The sequence below is a fragment of the Oncorhynchus kisutch genome, linkage group LG14 (assembly GCF_002021735.2).
Source record: "Oncorhynchus kisutch isolate 150728-3 linkage group LG14, Okis_V2, whole genome shotgun sequence".
Classification (NCBI taxonomy): domain Eukaryota; kingdom Metazoa; phylum Chordata; class Actinopteri; order Salmoniformes; family Salmonidae; genus Oncorhynchus; species Oncorhynchus kisutch.
In genome coordinates this window covers 23,497,688-23,519,827 of record NC_034187.2, presented here as the reverse complement: position 1 = coordinate 23,519,827, position 22,140 = coordinate 23,497,688, and the positions used below count along the sequence as shown (strand labels likewise).

Below are 22,140 nucleotides of genomic sequence, written 5' to 3'. Positions count from 1 at the left end.
TGTTTTACAGTCTTGAAGACCTTATTGACATTGGGGAAAATTCAGACCATTATGCAGCATTTTAATTGCATGGCTTTACAACTTGCAGCGATACATTTTTAGATACATTAGCCAAATTGGATGACAAGGCAAAGAGTAACATTTGTGCTCTCTAAAATGTTTGAATAATATTCCTCGACTTTTCCTGTTTCCTTAAATGCCTAGGCTATAGCCTATGTTAAATATTATTAGTCACTATCGGTAGCGACCATAAGTAATAACTATGTATATTTTACTGCCAATTTAGTTTATGTTCCCTTCTCTACATTTATATCATTCCATTGTTTTATTTAGCCTAACTTTTGTTTTCTCTGTAAACGCGGTCACATCCTTGTGGTTGTGGCTCAGGGTCAAGTAATAGTGTATACTGTTTAACAAAGGCCAAATACAAATTGAAGTAAAAATGCAGGCTCATTAAATCCTTATGGAGCACAAACCATTACTTTAAACTTGGCCCACGTGCAAGACTTGGCACATCAGTGAGGGTAATTAAGGTATATTTGTCATACTATTCTCCATAATATAATTATATTGTAGGCTATACTACTTCCAACAAACTACATGTGGCAATTTTCTAAATTAATCAAACCACCTTTCTTTTAAAGGCTCTATTTTTCCATTAAGTGGGATTCATGATTATTCCCTAAACGTAAAATCGGACTCTTTTTAAATCTAACCATAAGTTCTGAAATGGAGACAAATGTGCATGTTTCATGGCTCTCCCTCTATATTCTGAAAGCATTCTCTAGTCTACATTCAAGTCTTGTCACAATCAAATGAAAAAGGTACACCATATTTAAAGGGATTGCTTCAGAGAAATTAACAGAAAAACGAATTTAATAAAAACTCCTTGCTAATAAAGACCACCCATTAGGTTTGTTTTCTGGGGTAAAATTCAATTTATTTAGTGTGTGCAAGGGAACCATGCCCTTGGAAAGGCGTAAAATGTCCTACGTCTGAATCAGTCTCATTGGGATTTGTCCACACAACTATAAGCATAAGTAGGCTACACAGTTCATTCTTCAGCATTTCTAACATTCCCACACAATGTCACTGCTAATTACTTGGGCACGGGCTGAAGTTTACGTAATGCCAAGAAAGGAACACCAGAGTACCCTTGTCATTTGAACCCTGGATTGCTCATTAAACCAATAAAATTCTCCATATGCTCAGAGGACCTAATCTTTGAAAGCGCTGACAAAGAATGGTCAAGTGATGATGAAAAAACTACCCAGGGTCAAAAAGCAGTCAGAAGTAAAAATGTTGTCTTTTTCCTAAAAAAATCACCCTCTCTCTCCCCTGGCCCCTGCTCTTCACTTTACACACCAACGTCAGAGCTCAGATGGTGACGTGTGTGAGGTCGCTTCTCAGGGAGGCCTATTCAAGCACACAGTGGAGGGGATTACTCTGTGAAAGCAGCCCCACCTCGGCTTCTTTTGTCTGGACGGCTTTGGCCCGCTGAAGCAGTGCATGCTGGTAAAAATGCCCATTTTGGTTGCCTGAGGAAGTTACTGCTCGTCTTGCTGTGAATGAGTCAGTGTGGCAGTAGTTCAAGAGATATAACCTTTATTTAACTAGGCAAGTTAGTTAAGAACAAATTCTTATTTAAAATGACATGGGTTAACTGCATTGTTCAGGGGCAGAACAACAGATATTTACCTTGTCAGTTCGGGGATTCGATCCAGCAACCTTTCAGTTACTGGCCCAATGCTCTAACCACTAGGCTACCTGCCGCCCCAATATATATCATGATTTGGTGATTCGATCAAATACTATTCCAATAAATTAATGATGGGATTGTGGTGAAACAATCTTTCACACATTGTTTGGAAGCTCGTTTGAACGTATTCAAAGGAGACACATCCCAAGTTTTCAAACTGTCATCTTAGGTTAAATAAAGCATGAATTCGTTAAGCAGGTCAGTTAATTGGCAGATGGAGCATTCAAAATAACACAAATACAATTGTAAGCAGTAGGCATACAACTGCCAAAAAAGGTCAGAGGTAACAGATTAATACAATGCTCTGAGCTGATTTTAGACAGCCTAAACAGAAATGCATCCTATTGGTTATTTATGCATTTTCCTTTCTTTGTAATATCTTGGGAAAAAGAGTGATGTGCTACAGGAAGTGCCAACTTAGCTTGACCCACTTCCTGTGGCCTAGATCTGCCATATCCATGGTGATGGTTTTGTTGAGCGAAAAAAAGGATCCTGCCAAAACAACAACAAGCGTGACCCACTGTCCAGACCTGAGAAAGATAGACTAACCATTCCCACATCAATCAGTTAGCTGTCTGAGGATAAGTTATCAAACGACAAACACAACCTCAGGCCTGAATGAAATACATTTCTCCAAAGTTAACTTTTAAAAATCTCAGTTGACAGCTTGAATGCGCCTCTTACGTAAGTATGATTGGTGGTGACACGCAGTCACCCTCTCACTTTCTTTCCCTCTTTTCTTACCAAACAATGACAAAAGTAGGCCGGGGCGATCAGCTATGTGACCCTCTGACAGCACACAACAGTGGTTAAGATACAAAAGGCTAGGGAAGCTACTGCATCTCCATTGTTCAGATCTACATCATCTACCCACTGCCCATGCACCCCTAACCACCACCCCACACAACTGTGCCATGAAGAAAGAGTCCCCTGTTCTTCACCAACTGAAATGTATGTCATTATTGTATGAAAACCACAAACCTCAACTCCTCAAAGACACTCAATATCCCTCATTATTTCTATATCTGACTGCACTAAATTTGTTCAGCTTTACTATACACATGACTATATGGTCAAGGCCTTCCTTTGAAATGATACCATTGAATCTTGAGATATGCTTGCATAACTTGGACGTTTGAGTAAATGCATTGACGTCAATAGGAGATTTGCAGACATTTAAGAGTTAGGAAGTTGATTTGTCATAGTAGATAATTGATTGTATTTTGCATTACATGTTACACATCTCACTCTGCAGCAACCAACAATGGAGACTAGAAGGCATAGCTTAAACTTTCTTTAGACATCTAATATTTGGATTACATTTGTATGTCATACTCCACTCACGATGAGCTGGGCAAAGTAAAATGAGTTTAACAATTCTTGGTGGGACTAGTGAGGGTAGAGGGTCAAGCACCAAACAGGCAGGAAGGAAGAGCAAGGGAGGCAGACGGTGCCTAAAGCCTCATGGTTTGAGGCCCCAGGCAGCAGTGTTTTAGGGAGGGGGTCGGGGTGAAATGCACAGCACCTCCTCCCATTTCAAAAAGGCCAGGGCAGGAGACAGGAGGGCCAGCCAAGTGTGAACCAGGGGGATGAGAGGTCAAACGGAGAAAGCTACTTCCAAGAATTGGGGCTCCATGTTCTCAGGACTTGTCTTCACCTTTTTTTCCTCTTCCCTCCTTTCTTTTTTAATCTGTCTGGACTGGAGTGAAATAGTGGCTGTTTAATATCCACAGAAAGTCACACCAAGGAATACTTATGTCATACCAAGGAAGTAAAATATATTTGTGAAGCCCTTTAGAGTTGTTGGACATGACAGTGGATGGACATGTATTTCCGGGTGCTAATCATTATAAATGGTATGTCAGTTAATAAAATACAACTTTCCCCATACAACTGAGACCTTGTGTCCAACTGTTGGACTTATTTGTGGATAGCTTTTGCCAACATAGAACTGCATCCCCAGAGATCATAAGGCCACTATAAGAACATAGCACAGACCAGGGAGCTATAAGTTTAGTACACATTTTTTATGTGTCAAGCACAGAGCATAACACAGACATGTTCAGTCTACAGGAAAATTAGGATTGTGAAGTAAAAAAAGAACACAGTGAATGTCAGGAGCTTCTCATGGACACACATCGAAAACACGTTTTTACTTTGTCATTATGGGGTAGTGTGTGTGTAGATGGGTGAGAACAAAACAATTTTATAAATGTTGAATTCAGGCTGAAACAAAATGTGGAATAAGTCAAGGAGTATGAATACTTTCTGAAGGCACACACAAAAGTGCACATACGTGGATGCACAAATTGCATACACCACACAATCACAACATTTTGCAATCAATAGATAATACACACTGTATCCTTTCATAGCAGCTCCACCAATATATCTTCATAACTGTGTTACAGGACAGGTCACAATCGATCAGCTCACTTTTGCATCACAACCTCTCGACTCCCAGACGGTAACAAAGTGTCATTCTGCCACAAATTAAGTTGGGAAATGGCTGTGAGCAGCTGCACAAAAGACATGATTCAAACAGATTTTGAATAATTTGACTTTGGGATTCTTAATCTCAGTAGTGTCACAGAGTAGTTCCTCTACCTCTACCTCAGTAGTGCCCCCTGCCTCTACTCCCACCCCTCCCTCTAAATCCCCCTCTACCTCTCTCACTCGACAGGTGTCCTGCGGACCTCCTCAGCTTCTTCCTCTCCTCGTGGTGATCACGCTCTGCCTGCTGCCGCCGCTGTTGCTGCTCCGACTGAAGGAGATCATTGAGAAAGGACAGGAAGAGAGAGGAGAGGGAGGCAGAGAGAGAGAGAGAGATACTTCATTGGAGTATGATTAAGCGACCTTGTGCAAAAAAATAGCTTTTCTATTGTCAAACCTGTAATCAATGTTGACCTTGGCACTGCTTCCTCCAGCTCACGCTGTAGTCCAGGGGATTTACCCAGCAGACCCTCATCAGTCTCTCTGCATGTGACGGAGCCTTACCCAAACCTAGCTTGGGCTTGCACCATCAGTGTCCCGTGCAAAACCAATGGTATTGTTTTTTAAAACTGCAATATCCATGCAACTTATTGATAATTGAAGCATGTTTCGAAGGGTGCTGATAAAAGATACAAATACAAGACACAAGAGTCAGTCGCTGACTGATTTGAGAGTTCGACCTTTATCTGGGGTTATAACACAAAGCCTAAACAACAGTCAAAAATGATCATGATCAAAACACGGCATTTCCTGTGACATTGGTCCTCTTCTGCATGCACCATTACAGATTATACACAGTGGCTACACTGCAGTGTCAACTTTAACCGGTACGTTCGTATTGTGTGTAAACATCTACGTTTGGGAGAACAGACTGATAGAGGTAAAATGTCAATGACAAGCTCTCCGTTACTGTTACTGAACCCAGGATCAGCAGAAATCCAGATTAGTCAGTAGTCAAATGGAAAGTTGACCTCACCAACCCACAGTCACCCACACACTCATGTTCCTCATGAATCATTCTGACTGGACTACAAGTGAGAAGAAAATGAAAAGGACTCTGGATAAAAGAGACTGCTCCATTTGAAAAGACAGGACTGTGAAGGCAGCATTTGTTGTACACAAATCACACATTGTCCCTTTCATGTGGCTTATTATGCAATGGTGTCACTTTCATGGCTTATCTTCTTGAGGGTGAAGGTGAGATGTTTTCTGCCGACAGCAGTGTCAGCCACATTTAATGTTCCATAATGTTCCACCAGCGATGCTCTGTTAGACAGTAGACACATGTCAACATAGGATACATAGGCAGGTCTATCACGAGCATGAACAGATGCATGTATGCACACACACAATATAATGGTGTTGAAATGCAGTACCGAGAACGCCTGTTTCCTATACTGCTTTCACATAGGACTCCCGGTATTCTGCCTGTAAATAAATTGGGCAATGTTTCTTTCAAACAGCCCCATTTTACTTCTTTCTTGTCGGTATTCACCTTTTATATAGTCATTGCTTTTGCCGGGAAGGAGCAAGAGGCATTAAACTTTGACCCGGTTGTTGTAGTCAGTTTAAAGTCAGACCCTCCACTGCTTTTCTCCGGGCGGGCAGAGAAAGCAGAGCAAGGTGGGTGGAAAGGACGGAACAGGCAGAGCAGTGACTGTATGCTTGCATGATAGTTCATATCTCCAATCATCTTTGCTGATAGTTGGTCTAATTTAGTATGTATGGTAAAGCTTCAACCCTTAGCTACCTCTTCCAATTCAAAAGAGCCAAAATGCGTCAGAGGATAACCCGCCAGCCCGGTTTCGGTTGGGTCATTATAATTAAAAACGATGCATTCTAAAATAAACCACGCACATGCCTCGCATGCTTGCCTTTGGTGAGTTTAGGCCATAAGTTGGCAGTTTGCCTACTTGTATTTGGATACTCAAAACGTTGTCAGATGTGTTCTGGTAGGCTAATTATATGAGCTAGACAAATAAATCCATGATTAATTAGTTAATGAAGGTCCTAAGAAACATAAGACTAATACAATACATTTTTTAAAGAATTGAATAGCATATTTTGAGTTGAATTATGTTACAACCCATGGCTACACAGACCATTGTCTGAATTGTGGGTGGGCCTGGCTCCCCAGTGGGTGTCCCTGGCTCCCCAGTGGGTGTCCCTATGCTCTCCCAAGCCAACCCATGGCTGCGCCAATGCCCAGTCATGTGAAATCCATAGATTGGGGCCTAAAGAATTTCCTTCAATTGACGGATTTCCTTATATGAACTAACTCAGTAAAATCATTGAAATTGTTGGATGTTGCATTCATATTTTTGTTCATTAGAGGATCAAAGGTCAAAGAGGGGTAGAGTGAATAAAGTAAAAATAAATAAAAAGGCATTTATGCCAACAATAACTTGTTTTTGTAATTGCCCTGAAATCTTTGCAAATTGTAAGTGTTGAGAGTGGGGTGCACTACAACTACTGTGCTACTATTTACCATTTAGTCTTATTTCACTCTAAAATAATTGCTTTTTAATGAGTTTGAAGCACGAGAACCAAGTAGAGGGTGTTTTACATAATGGGAGGTAACCCTTGGGACACCCTTCCCTTCCTATATTTGACCCGTGTCCTCATCTTTCCTGCTGCATGTGTCCACCTGTCAATACAGTGATGGATGTGACAGCCTCTCTCAGGCTGTGACCAAGGCAGGCCATACATCTCTGTCTGCTGCAGAGAATACAGCACAGTCAGACACAGTCACGTGTTTCCCTGCTAATCATTGTAAGGGAAAAAAAATAACTGACTACTCTATATACCATGTCCATGTGAGGGTTGGTTATTTGTGCTGATTGACAGTAACAATGTGAAAATGCTTGGCATTTGATGCAATCACTGTAGTACTACTCCATGCTTGCTTTAGATTGTGTGCTGTGACGTTCCGTGACATCTATTCAAAATGTTATGGTTCAGAGGTTGTTCCGAGACTAGAGCGTCGCAAGAAGCTCACTGGATAAAAGAAAAATTTAATTCTACCTCACTTCTGCAACTTCTGCTTGCGGGCCACGTCCCCGAAGCTGTGGAACTCCTCACCAACTTTAATCTGGAAGAATCGGGGCTTCCGACCCCGTTTCCTGCCCTGAGCCTGGTTCTGGGTGGAGTCCTGGTCAAGCAGGGTTGTGTTGCGGTCCCGTCACTCCTCATATATGAGGCGCCGCTGCTCCCTGACCTCGTCCACCCAGCTCTTATCGTCATCAGAACTTTGTATAAAATATTTTGGGCACTCAGTTTCCCACACCAGTGAGCTCCAGACAGACACAGCTGTAGGCTATTCCGCAAGGGATAATAAGTAATCAGGTAGGCTTATCATATTACGTTTACACCGGATCAGAGCATTACATATTTCCCCCTTTCACGTCGAGTGGTTATTGAATGAGAGCTGTAAAGATTTTTTAAATAGGCTATGTTGAGGAACTATTGTCATTCTCAATGGACTTAGTTAACTTGCTCTTTGAAGTGTAGAAAATATAACTTTTGAGAAGCGCCACAGTGCTAGTGAGTTAAGACAATCAGAAATACTATCAGATCCCCAAATGGGCATATTTAAATGCCTACATTTGCATGCAGGCCAGGTAGCCTAGGCCTACTTCTATGTATAATCAGGTGCACGTCCTTACTCAACATTGACAGATGTATATATATATAAAAAAGACGACAACTCCTAAATTGAACGAAATAAACCAAAACTTGTTCCTCACAAGTGTAGCCAAGGTTGTGCAGTCCGCAAACAACAGGTTCGCTCCGACTATAAGAACAGTAAAAGACTGTAATAATAAATATATTGAATGAAATAACCATAACCTAGCAAACATTGTAGATTAGAAATGATGTGAATTAACAGTAAATGGTGATACTCCTGGTGTGCCATCCCCGTAGCCTCCACAATTAATGAGTCCACTGAGACAGGAGTGAATCCGACAGGTGTCTTGTGTGCCATAAACAAAATATACACATATTTGTAACTGCTCGACAAAGAAAAATATTGGTCGACCAACAGCCTATCGACCAAACAATCGACCAGTCAACTAAATGGGGTCCGCCCTAGACCAGTAGCATGTGAAACCCGAGTGTGTGTGCAGGTGTATTTGCTCCTACCTTGCCCTTCTTCCTGGCAGACAGTTCCTCCTCATTGTCTCTCTCCTCCATCAGTTTGAGAGCCAGCTCTTTGTTCACCTTCGGTCTCAGCAAAACTGAACATTCATACAACACACAATATATTAGCTATATACACTTCTTAAATAACATTGTCTGTATCACCATGTCCTTCAATTAATCAATAAAACGTACACTACATGAAAATTTGTAAACGTACACTACATGAAAATTAGTATGTGAACATCTCATTCCAAAATCATGGCCATTATTATGGAGTTGGTCCCCCCTTTGCTGCTATACAGATCATTCAGAAAATATTCAGACACTGACTTTTTCCACATTTTGTTACGTTACAGCCTTATTCTAAAATGGATTCAATTGATTTTTCCCCCTCATCAATCTACACACAACACTCCATAATGAACACGATGGTCACTCGTGACAGAGATCTAGATTTCCTCTCTGGAGATGAGAGAACCTTCCAGAAGGATATTCATCTCTGCACCACTCCACCAGGCCTTTACGGTAGAGTGGCCAGACGGAAGCCACTCCTCAGAAAAAGGCACATGACAGCCTGCTTGGAGTCTCAGACCATGAGAAACAAGATTCTCTGGCCTGATGAAACCAAGATTTAACTCTTTGGTCTGAATGCCAAGCGTCACATCGAGAGGAAACCTGGCACCGTCCCTACGTGAAGCATGGTGGTGGTAACATCATGCTGTGGGGATTTTTTCAGTGGCAGCGACTGGGAAACTAGTCAGGATAGAGGGAAAGATACAGAGGTACAGAAGGTACAGAGAGACCCTTGATGAAAACCTGCAACAGAGTGCTCAGGACCTCAGACTGGGGTGAAGGTTCACCTTCCAACAGGACAACGACCCTAAGCACACAGCCAAGAAAACTCAGGAGTGGCTTCAGGACAAGTCTCTGAGTGTTCGAGTGTCCCAGCCAGAGCCTGGACTTGAACCAGATTGAACATCTTTGGAGAGACCTGAAAATAGCTGTTCAGCGACGCTCGCCATCAAACCTGACAGCGCTTGAGAGGATCTGCAGAGGAGAATGGAAGAAAGGCCCCAAATATAGGTGTGCCAAGCTTGCAGCGTATGAATACTTTCCGAATGCACTGTAACAGCCTCCACTCTTCTGGAACATTGCTGCGGGTACATGGTTCCATTCAGCCACAAGAGCATTAGTGAGGTTGAGCAATTAGGCCTGGCTTGCAGTCGGCGTTCCAATTCATCCCAAAGGTGTTTGACGGGGTTGAGGTCAGGGATCTGTGCAGACCAGTCAAGAAACAGGAAAGGGCCCTCCCCAAATTGTTGCCCCAAAGCGTGATTCATCACTCCAAAGAACGTGTTTCCACTACTCCATAGTCCAATGGCGGCGAGCTTTACTCCAACCGACGCTTGGCACTGCGCATTGTTGATCTTAGGCTTGTGTGCAGCTGCTCGGTCATAGAAATGCATTTCATGAAGCTCCCAGCGAACAGTTCTTGTGCTGACGTTGCTTCCAGAGGCAGTTTGGAACTCTGTAGTGAGTGTTGCAACCGAGGACAGACGATTTAAACGCACTTCAGCACTTGGCGGTCTCGATCTGTGAGCTTGTGTGGCCTACCACTTCGCGGCTGAGCCGTTGTTCCTTAACGTTTACACTTCAAAATAACAGCACTTACAGTTGACTGGTGTAGCTCTAGCAGGGCAGAAATTTGACAAACTGATTTGTTGGAAAGGGGCATCCTATGACGGTGCTACGTTGAAAGTCACTGAGCTCTTCAGTACGGGCCATTCTATTGCCAATGTTTGTCTATGGAGATTGCATTGCTGTGTGCTCAATTATACACAACTATCAGCAACGGGTGTGGTTGAAATAGACAAATCCAAGGGGTGTCCATATACTTTTGGTGATGTCATGTATTTTTAGAAAGCCCTTTTTACATCCTTGTCTGTCTAAATGTATTATATTTTTAACAATCACAGAGTAGGATATCCCACCTTGATTTGTACTCTCTGCGTCCTGGACTCCTATCTTTTGGTGAATCTTGTCATTGCGATACTCATTGTAGGCAAATGGATTGGCCATGGTCTTCACCTGGACAAGTCACACAAAACGTATTTAGACACACAACTCTAACATCGACAATCAACTAAGAATATGCAGTTATACACACACAAATAAGACAAACACACACACCCCCCTACCTTATGGTACAGTCTGATGTCCATGAAGAACCGGTGCATGTAGGCCCGCAGTAGATCCCACGAGGTGAGACAGACCTATAGTTGAACACAGGGCAGGTAACATTACAAATTGTATGTACATTAAACATACATATTTCCTGAACAGCTACGTTATACATTTGTAAAATTATTGATGATTTATTCATTTTATATATAGCTCTGTATTCCACCTCCCTGGGGCAGGCTACATTTCAAGTGAAATTCATTAAAATATTTGTACTCTTTCAAATTGGCTGACATGCCAAGGACAGTAAGGCTTAGTAATTAACTGTGAAGCAGCCTGTTTGAATGTGCTGGAAGAAAATGACATGACTGTAGACAACTCTTTTCTACAGTTGTTTGCCTTGAGGCTGTGTGACATCAAGGCTGGTTTCTGCTCCTTTCTGCTAACATAGCTATTTGGTAAGAAAACTTTTGAGAGAGTTTAGATAAAGTTCTGTAACATCAGTCTCCAGACATCATTCCTTCAGCACTGAATGAACTTGTTAGTGACTGGCATGAGGCTTTTTGGTCCCTGTAAGATCACTTTAGTTCAGGAATGTGTGGTAGTTGTGGTACACAAGGACTGTGTGTGTTTGTGTGTGTGGTAGATAGAGCTTACCAGATAGAGTAAGATTTCTGGGGAAAGAGGGTTTCTATCTGCCCCGCAGCAGGTCTGTTACATAACAAGAACACATTTCACAGCTGCAGTGAACTGAACTCCCCTCCCCCCTAGTCCCTCTCCTCCACCCCTATCTCTCCTTCCCTCCCCAATAACCGCCTTTCTCCTCCATGTCATTTGATCTCTTTAGTGCTGACCCAAGCATTCCTGTTTTTTCAACCCCCTCTGTTCTTCGCCCCTTCATCTTTCCCTATCCCATCTCTTCATTTCTCTCTCCATTCTGCCAGTGTTTTATTTTAGGCGGGACGGGTAAGCCTGGAGTGTATTCATTCCGCCGATTCTGATGCAAAACATTTCTTAAACGGAAGCAAACGGAACAGTGGGGGTGACCTACCTTAATTTTAACAAAATAAACTTTTTTAGTTGCAAAAATGTGTACACCCCTGGCCTAGCAGTGTTGCCCCAACCTGCCTAAATACAAATGCAAAATGGCCTGCACTGAATGAAAAGTGTAGTGTACACAGCCCTGAAAGGTTCCTAGGCCCCAAACCTCTACGTAATAGGCACTTGTATTTCTGTAGATTTGAGAGGAACAAATAGATAATAGGTAATATGCCAATAGCTCTACCTCCACCTCCCTCTCACCCAGGTTCTCCAGGTCCTTGCGGGTGACAAACTTGTAATCATCGTAGATGGTACTCTCAGGGCTCTCCTTCAGATCCTCTGTCAGGTTGTCCAGAAAAGAGCACCAGCGAGGAGCAGGCCCCAGTGCCTACACAGGGACAACATGTAGGGGAGGAAGGAGACAAGAACAAGGGATGAAGTGAAGGAGGGACAAGGAATGAAGATTCATGGAACATTTGAAGAACTCTAATTCAATACATATCTACTGTTCTTGAGGGCTGGTAAGGGAGGTAGGTGTTGGCAACGTTCCTATGGCTAGGTGTAGTTTCTTGCACCTATCCAATCCTCTAAGGATGAATCAACAAGAATTGCCTGCGTTACCAGATTGGAATCACCCCTTTACTTAAGATAATTGAATGCTACTGAGTTCAATAAGAACTGACTTCTGTTTGTCTATAAAATCAGAGCTCAAAGTCTACAGAATGTCTACTTTGCTGGATTGAATCCCTGAGCTGACAAGGTAAAAATCTGTTGTTCTGCCCCTGAGCAAGGCAGTTAACACACTGTTCCCCAGGCGCTGAAGACGTGGATGCCGGTTATGGCAGCCCCCCGCACCTCTGATTCAGAGGGGTTGGGTTAAATGCGGAAGACACATTTCACCCCCCTTTCCCTCAGTGTAATCACTGACGAGCCAATGGCCAATGTTAACTTCCAAACGTTTCCCTACTGTTCTATAGGCAGCTAGAGAGGCATGCGTTGAAGGCTTTGCACACAACTCGAGTTAAAAACCTAGGGAGAAATAAACTCTCAGGAACTGGAATCATAAACCAAACAAGTTGACAACTGTGTTGGTTACCATTGATGTTCATAGCACACAACTTGTGTGATATTTGAGGTTACCCGAGTGAAAAATGTAGCTATTTATTCAGGGCAGTTTGAGCACTGCTATGTGAATGTTTAATATCGGCCGCTGAAGTATTCTAAAACACCAATAGCAAAAAATATAACGCGTTTGCTGTTAACAGATAAACACAATATTTCCTAAGTTCAGTATTAGCTCTCTTTAGGCCCAAACACACGCTAGTTAAGACCTTGTTGTTCTGTAGCTCAACACCACAGTGATCTAATCAGTGGTTGATGAATGGGACAGTACTTAGAAACGAATCATGTGACAGGGTCGACATCTTTCAAAGCAGTCTACTTTACAGTACACACAATCTTCCTAAACAGAGACTACTTTACAGTGTACACACACTTTTCCTAGAAGAACTGAAAAGCTGGTATAGGGGTAGGCACAAGACGACCTGTTGCTGAAGAACATTCACAACCCAACAAGGGCACTTTCTAGGTGAAACCAGGTGGGCAGCTTTCTACGAATAGCGCCCTTGGTGTAGCTTTTTTGCGGACCATGAAAACCAGCCAAACCAAACTAAACAAATGAATGTCTCAAACACTAAAGCCCTCAAATAGAAATCGTCCTTTCGTGCCTTCTCTATACTGCCTTGGTCTGTTTGGTTTCAATTCCCACCCTGGAGTAAATCTCTCTCATTGGAAGATTTGACTTTCAAACCAAACCTGCGGCACACTGAGATAGGCAAAACTAGCCTGAGGGAGTGTGAGGATTGTTGAACTCACAGGGATGGAGAACGTAATCATCTTGGGGTCTTCATTGGCAGTAAAGAGCATATCTGTGACGTTAAAAGAAGAAAAAAAGCGTGAAATAAGCTAATGATATAGACAGATCATTTTCAGATACTGAAGTTAGCAAAGTAATAAACTAAGAAAGTGGAACTGTACAAATGCGTCTGCTGGTTTTGTTCGACTCCAGTTAAAAACCCTAACTGCATGTACATGCAGAAAGCAAAGCCCACATAAGCATAGGATGACAGTAGTACGTTTGCAGGCAGTAGACTAGACAGGGACAAGTTGACAACAGCAAAAGAACCAAAAAGTCTTGCTGGGTTTTAAAATGTGTTATCATTACTGACAAAAGCCTAGCTTGCTCATATCTTCACCAGACCACAAATCATTCATATAAAAGGTTCTGGGGATTTGCTAAAGATGTGAAATTACAGGTGATTATATCCTGAATGTATAAAGCAGACAATGGGCCTTTTTGTACAGCTCCATTCTTAGCAAAGTAATAAACTAACTCTAGTATGTGAAAAATAAATGTAAGATATGCTTTAACAAATTCAAGAGCCCTGTGTGAGGGCCCCCGCCAACCCAGAGGACTGACTGAACTCTCTCTCTCTGAGGCTGACATGAGTCATGTTTTTAAAAAGGGCCAACACTTGCAAGGCCAGACGGTATTCCATGGTGTGTACTCAGGGCATGCGCAGACCATCTGGCAGGTGTCTTCAAGGACATTTTCAACCTCTCATTGTTCCCGTCTGTAATCCCAACATGTTTCAAGCAGACTTCCATCATTCCTGTCCTCAAGAACTCTAAGACATCCTGCCACAATGACTACCGCTATGTAGCACTCACATCTGTAATCATTAAGTGCTTTGAAAGGCTGGCCATGGCACACATCAACTTCATCCTTCTCTCAACATCAGCAAGACCAAGGAGCTTATTGTGGACTTCATGAAACAAGGGCGGGTACACACCCCCATCTACAAGGCCGCAGTGGAGCCAGTCAAGAGCTTCAAGATCTTCTGTATCCACATCGCTGACTTATCATGGTCCTCTCACACCAGCACAGTCCCTCAGGAGGCTGAAACGATTTGGCATGTCCCCTCAGATCCTGAGGAACTTTTACAGCTGCTGCATCGAGAGCATCCTGAATGGTCATATCACCGTCTGGTATGACTGCTGCACTGCCCTCAACCCGAAGGCCCTACAGAGGGTGGTGAGGACGACGCAGCGCATCACTGTGGGTGAGCTCCCAGCCATCCAGGACATATATGCCAGGCGGTGTCTGAGAAAGGGCTGAAAATTGCCAAAGACTCCAGCCACCCGATACATGGACGATTCTCCATGCTCCAGTGCAGTAGACGGTACCGGTGAATCAAGTCTTAGACCAACAGACTCCTAAACAACTTCTATCCCCTGGTCATAAAAATCACTAACAACTACTGCGCCGCCTCACACCAACACTGCTGCTAAAACTATTATTGATTACTACCATTACACTGCTGTTTACTGATTGCCATTAGTATCCATTTATCCTACTACTGGTTACTATTACTGAGTGTACAAGATATTAGGAACAGCTTTCTAATATTGAGTTGCACCCCCCTTTTGCCATCAGAACAGCCTCAATTCTTTGGGGCATTGACTCTACAAGGTGACGAAAGCGTTCCACAGGGATGCTGGCCCGTGTTGACTCCAAGCTTCCCACAATTGTGCCAAGTCGGCTGGATGTCCTTTGGGTTGTGGACCATTCTTGATACACACAGGAAAATGTTGAGCTGAAAAACTCAGCAGCGTTGGATTTCTTGACACACTCAAACCGGTGCACCTGGCACCTAATTCCATACCCCATTCAAAGGCACTTAAATCTTTTGTCTTGCTCATTCACCCTCAATGGCACACATACACAATCCATGTCTCAATTGTCACAAGGCTTAAAAATCCTTCTTTAACCTGTCTCCTCCCCTTCATCTACACTGATTGAAGTGGATTTAACAAGTGACATCAAAAAGGATTTTTTTTTTTTTTTTTTTTTATTTCACCTTTATTTAACCAGGTAGGCTAGTTGAGAACAAGTTCTCATTTGCAACTGCGACCTGGCCAAGATAAAGCATAGCGGTGTGAACAGACAACAGAGTTACACATGGAGTAAACAATTAACAAGTCAATAACACAGTAGAAAAAAAAGGGGAGTCTATATACATTGTGTGCAAAAGGCATGAGGAGGTAGGCGAATAATTACAATTTTGCAGATTAACACTGGAGTGATAAATGATCAGATGGTCATGTACAGGTAGAGATATTGGTGTGCAAAAGAGCAGAAAAGTAAATAAATAAAAACAGTATGGGGATGAGGTAGGTAAAAATGGGCGGGCTATTTACCGATAGACTATGTATAGCTGCAGTGATCGGTTAGCTGCTCAGATAGCTGATGTTTGAAGTTGGTGAGGGAGATAAAAGTCTCCAACTTCAGCGATTTTTGCAATTCGTTCCAGTCACAGGCAGCAGAGAACTGGAACGAAAGGCGGCCAAATGAGGTGTTGGCTTTAGGGATGATTAGTGAGATACACCTGCTGGAGCGCGTGCTACGGATGGGTGTTGCCATCGTGACCAGTGAACTGAGATAAGACGGAGCTTTACCTAGCATGGACTTGTAGATGACCTGGAGCCAGTGGGTCTGGCGACGAATATGTAGCGAGGGCCAGCCGACTAGAGCATACAAGTCGCAGTGGTGGGTGGTATAAGGTGCTTTAGTGACAAAACGGATGGCACTGTGATAAACTGCATCCAGTTTGCTGTGTAGAGTGTTGGAAGCCATTTTGTAGATGACATCGCCGAAGTCGAGGATCGGTAGGATAGTCAGTTTTACTAGGGTAAGTTTGGCGGCGTGAGTGAAGGAGGCTTTGTTGCGGAATAGAAAGCCGACTCTTGATTTGATTTTCGATTGGAGATGTTTGATATGAGTCTGGAAGGAGAGTTTACAGTCCACATATTCAAGGTCGGAACCATCCAGGGTGGTGATGCTGGTCAGGCATGCAGGTGCAGGCAGCGAACGGTTGAAAAGCATGCATTTGGTTTTACTAGCGTTTAAGAGCAGTTGGAGGCCACGGAAGGAGTGTTGTATGGCATTGAAGCTCGTTTGGAGGTTAGATAGCACAGTGTCCAAGGACGGGACGGAAGTATATAGAATGGTGTCGTCTGCGTAGAGGTGGATCAGGGAATCGCCCGCAGCAAGAGCAACATCATTGATATATACAGAGAAAAGAGTCGGCCCGAGGATTGAACCCTGTGGCACCCCCATAGAGACTGCCAGAGGACCGGACAGCATGCCCTCCGATTTGACACACTGAACTCTGTCTGCAAAGTAATTGGTGAACCAGGCAAGGCAGTCAACCGAAAAACCGAGGCTACTGAGTCTGCCGATAAGAATATGGTGATTGACAGTCGAAAGCCTTGGCAAGGTCGATGAAGACGGCTGCACAGTACTGTCTTTTATCGATGGCGGTTATGATATCGTTTAGTACCTTGAGCGTGGCTGAGGTGCACCCGTGACCGGCTCGGAAACCAGATTGCACAGCGGAGAAGGTACGGTGGGATTCGAGATGGTCATTGACCTGTTTGTTGACTTGGCTTTCGAAGACCTTAGATAGGCAGGGCAGGATCATAACTTTCACCTGGTCAGTCATGAAAAGAGCAGGCGTTCCTAATGTTTTGTACACTCAGTATCAGTCACACACTGAATAGTGAATCAAACAGATGTCTGTACATGTGCATAGCCCTAGGGGAGGGAGGGTTACTGGAAAGAAGAGGGAGGTAGCTAGGACAGTATAGTGGGAGGAGATGGCCTAGATGCCAATAGTCTAAAATGGCCTCCTTTCCTCTCCTTCATGGCCAGTTATGAGTGAGAGAACACATGGGAAGCTATAAGTGCCTCAAGTAGAGTAGTAGCTGGCAGAGCACTCCAGACGCTTCAAGTTTACTTTTGGTAGCCGCGCCAACAACACGTCTCACGTTTTGTGTGAATGGGGGACTAATTAGTGGAACATCCTCCATTCCTATTTGTTCCCTTTCCCAATGAATGAATAGTTCTAACATCCCATTGACACACTTCCACACCCCCCTACACACTCCTCCCCAAATGAATAACACTGGAACTTCAGAGATTGTTTAGAGCAAGAGGGTGGGGTTAACAAAATAAATATTTGGTAATTTCACACTAACATCACATGCCAGGAGCACCTGAATCAGAGACAATGCGTGCTCATCATGGGATGGTTGGGAAAGAGGCACGGGCGTAGACAAAACTTAAATGGCATGCGTGTCTGCAACAGAAATACCAAAGAGATGAGGTGTGCGTGTGATCTCTGTGATGAAGTCACGCATGGAGAGAATGTAAATGCCAAAAAGAACTGAAGCAGGATTGATCAATTGAATTGGGGCTGAATAAAGGATCAAACTTTACCTGGATTCACCTAGTCAGTCTATGTCATGGAAAGAGCAGATGTTCCTAATGTTTTATACGCACTAGTGGTAATATATACCATAAATATTTATATATTCATGCTACCAGTCACTTTCCAGCCCTATTTACATGTATATCACACCTACACTCTCACACACACCCACCACTTATGCTGCTGCCATACTGTTGAATATTTATCCTGCTACCAGTCACTTTCTCCTAATACCCGCCTATATGTACATCTCTACCTCAAATACTCCAGTATCCTTGCACATTTGTTATTGTCACTGACCCTGTATAGTTTCCCATCAAATGTTTCGTGTTTTCTTTATTATATATACACACACACACACACACACACACACACACACATTTTATTAGTTAAACTATTTTGATATTGATTATTCACTGCTGGGTAGAGCATGCAAGTTAAGCCTTTCACTATACTTGTGACAATAAAACATGAATAAGCGTCTTAAACAGTTTAACTCAAGTGCTCAGTAAAGATTGATGTAATTAGACATAATTGCTGGTAGAGAAGCTGTCAGTGGACAGTGTGGCAGTCTTACTTAAAAAGCACAGTCCAAGCCCTCATTACAGTAGCACAGGGGTAAGCAACTAAATTCAGCCGTAGGACGATTTTTGTTGGAGAGAATGGTTGGGGGTACGGAAAATAATTAGTACACTGCAAATTGACCATAACTAAGCCCAAAATAGGGATTGTTCTTTTCAAATACAATCATTTCAAAACTTGATCACATTGAGATACAATCACATGTATTTTTTGGGGACACACACACACCTGGAAACAGATTTCCAATTTATTTCCGAATTCATGGTGATTTTACAGTTTTTTGTGACATAAAACAAAATCACTTTTGGGCCGTTTCTGTTGCCGACCCTGCAGGAGTTTTAAGGACTTGTTGAGGTCAATGGGCACCATCTAGTGGTAGTTGAGCATACTGGTAAATGACTACCCAAGAAAATAACAAGAGTGTCTGTTGACCAACCTTCAGAGAAACTTGGTACAGAAGCAATGTTTAGTGTATCTGGTGATCTCACCAGAATCAGGGTAGATGCACACATCATTGATGTTAGTCTGGGGCTCAATGGGGGAGAACACTTTACCCTAGGGTGAAACAGACCAGAGGTATGGTTAGAATATCAATTATTCCACTGTGATAGTTGATGAAGTACAGACCACTAATTAACTGAGTGTCCAATGACAAACACATTTTTACTATGAAAAATGCAAAGCTATTTCCCCAATATTACCACAACATTTATTGTAAATACTTAAAGCTGGAACATAACACTTTTTGGGCAACCTGACCAAGTTCACATAGAAATGTGAGTTATAGATCCTTCTAAGAAAGTCTAAGAAGCGGTAGATCTGTTTTATGTGCGCCATTTTAAGTGTATTTTTGTGTCTTTTAGTTTCGGTTTTGTACACCAGTTTCAAACATCGGAAAATAAAATATTTTTGGTTATGGAAAATATATTTCACAGCAGTTTAGACTGTACAATAATTCTCTACACTATACATTTCTTGTTTTGTCACAAACAGAAATAAGGCAACCATTAGAATTTTAGCAACCAGGAAATGCCAGAGCGATTTCTGCATATTGCACCTTTAATTCAAAGTGAGTTTGGAATAGCACAGTTGGCAATATTTTCTAAACCAGCATAAATCATCTTTGCTGTTTTTGGAACATCCAAACAATAAAAACAATTAGGTTATAAAATGTCCAATCTGTCAAAATGGTACCAAATGTCTAGTTTAAAATAACAATCACATATCTTTTTTCAACATTCACAAACATTTACCTTGTCTTTGTTCCAGATCTTGATGATCTTGGAGTCTGCGGTCAGAACCAGGTCTAGGTGGTCCTGAAAGTTGACAGACTTGATAGGAAGGCCGTAGTAATGGTCTTTTACCAGCAGGGGGTGACTGGCACGCAGGTCGTAGAGGAGGACCTACAGTACCAGGCAGACCGATCTTCAATAGGGCAACTTGTGGGGAGGACTACAGTTAGGCAATAAGTCAAATTCAACATCTATTCCAGAGTTTTCCGCAATATCCCAGCTATTACGACACCTTCATTGTAAAAGTTCATACCTGACCAGTGCTGGTTCCACAGCCATGGTGAGAGAGCCGTTAACCTTGAGTGCACTGACCGACGGCAAGCCCTCCACTCTAAAGAAACACATTCACATCATGGATTAGAACAATGGTGTTTTTCTAGATGCATCTAACTGTTCATGTTCTAGTGGTGTACTTACTTTGTTCCCTCTGTGACACTGCTCAGGGCACAGTCTAGCATCCCCACCCGACTTCGTACACGAAGGGTCCCAGCATTCCACTTTCCCCTAACCACCGACAACACAAGGAACACACACAGGCACACACACTCAAAATGTTCAATCCATTCACTCTTTGCGGCACAAAGGCTCCACCCACCTCCGCTGTTCCTGAGGCCAACACTTGATGGACAGGGTTGATGTCACACACATTGTGCTCCCTGTCAGTCATAGAAAGGGCAAAACGAGACATGATCACACTACATGCATACTGACGAGTCTTGTAATGACTGTGTTTACAGTATTGTATTTTAATGTACAGCTGCATTCACAAATAAAGCATTGTACATGTATAATTACACAGCATCTCTGTGTGAAGGGAGTTGAGGAGCCTGCCTTGCTCCAGATTGAGTCTGAATATCTCTGAGCTGAGAGAGACGAAAAAGGTCTGTCTTACTGTAGTGTCAACAGTAAAACAACTCCAACTTGTCAAGTTGAAGCCAAGTCTAATGACACATACGAAAGTATTCGGCCCCCTTGAACTTTGCGACCTTTTGCCACATTTCAGGCTTCAAACATAAAGATATAAAACTGTATTTTTTTGTGAAGAATCAACAAGTGGGACACAATCATGAAGTGGAACGACATTTATTGGATATTTCAAACTTTAACAAATCAAAAACTGAAAAATTGGGCGTGAAATTATTCAGCCCCCTTAAGTTAATACTTTGTAGCGCCACCTTTTGCTGCGATTACAGCTGTAAGTCGCTTGGGGTATGTCTATCAGTTTTGCACATCGAGAGACTGACATTTTTTTCCCATTCCTCCTTGCAAAACAGCTCGAGCTCAGTGAGGTTGGATGGAGAGCATTTGTGAACAGCAGTTTTCAGTTCTTTCCACAGATTCTCGATTGGATTCAGGTCTGGACTTTGACTTGGCCATTCTAACAACTGGATATGTTTATTTTTGAACCATTCCATTGTAGATTTTGCTTTATGTTTTGGATCATTGTCTTGTTGGAAGACAAATCTCCGTCCCAGTCTCAGGTCTTTTGCAGACTCCATCAGGTTCTTCCAGAATGGTCCTGCATTTGGCTCCATCCATCTTCCCATCAATTTTAACCATCTTCCCTGTCCATGCTGAAGAAAAGCAGGCCCAAACCATGATGCTGCCACCACCATGTTTGACAGTGGGGATGCTGTGTTCAGGGTGATGAACCGTGTTGCTTTTACGCCAAACATAACGTTTTGCATTGTTGCCAAAAAGTTCAATTTTGGTTTCATCTGACCAGAGCACCTTCTTCCACATGTTTGGTGTGTCTCCCAGGTGGCTTGTGGCAAACTTTAAACAACACTTTTTATGGATATCTTTAAGAAATGGCTTTCTTCTTGCCGCTCTTCCATAAAGGCCAGATTTGTGCAATATACGACTGATTGTTGTCCTATGGACAGTCTCCCACCTCAGCTGTAGATCTCTGCAGTTCATCCAGAGTGATCATGGGCCTCTTGGCTGCATCTCTGATCAGTCTTCTCCTTGTATGAGCTGAAAGTTTAGAGGGACGGCCAGGTCTTGGTAGATTTGCAGTGGTCTGATACTCCTTCCATTTCAATATTATCGCTTGCACAGTGCTCCTTGGGATGTTTAAAGCTTGGGAAATCTTTTTGTATCCAAATCCGGCTTTAAACTTCTTCACAACAGTATCTCGGACCTGCCTGGTGTGTTCCTTGTTCTTCATGATGCTCTCTGTGCTTTTAACGGGCCTCTGAGACTATCACAGTGCAGGTGCATTTATACGGAGACTTGATTACTCACAGGTGGATTGTATTTATCATCATTAGTCATTTAGGTCAACATTGGATCATTCAGAGATACTCATTGAACT

General features: G+C 42.7%; 1 pseudogene; it reads right to left on the bottom strand.

The window, feature by feature from the left end:
• Positions 1-4,494: 4,494 nt before the first annotated feature.
• LOC109904560 (nucleolar protein 10-like) lies at positions 4,495-20,511 on the bottom strand (annotated as a pseudogene).
• Positions 20,512-22,140: the final 1,629 nt, after the last annotated feature.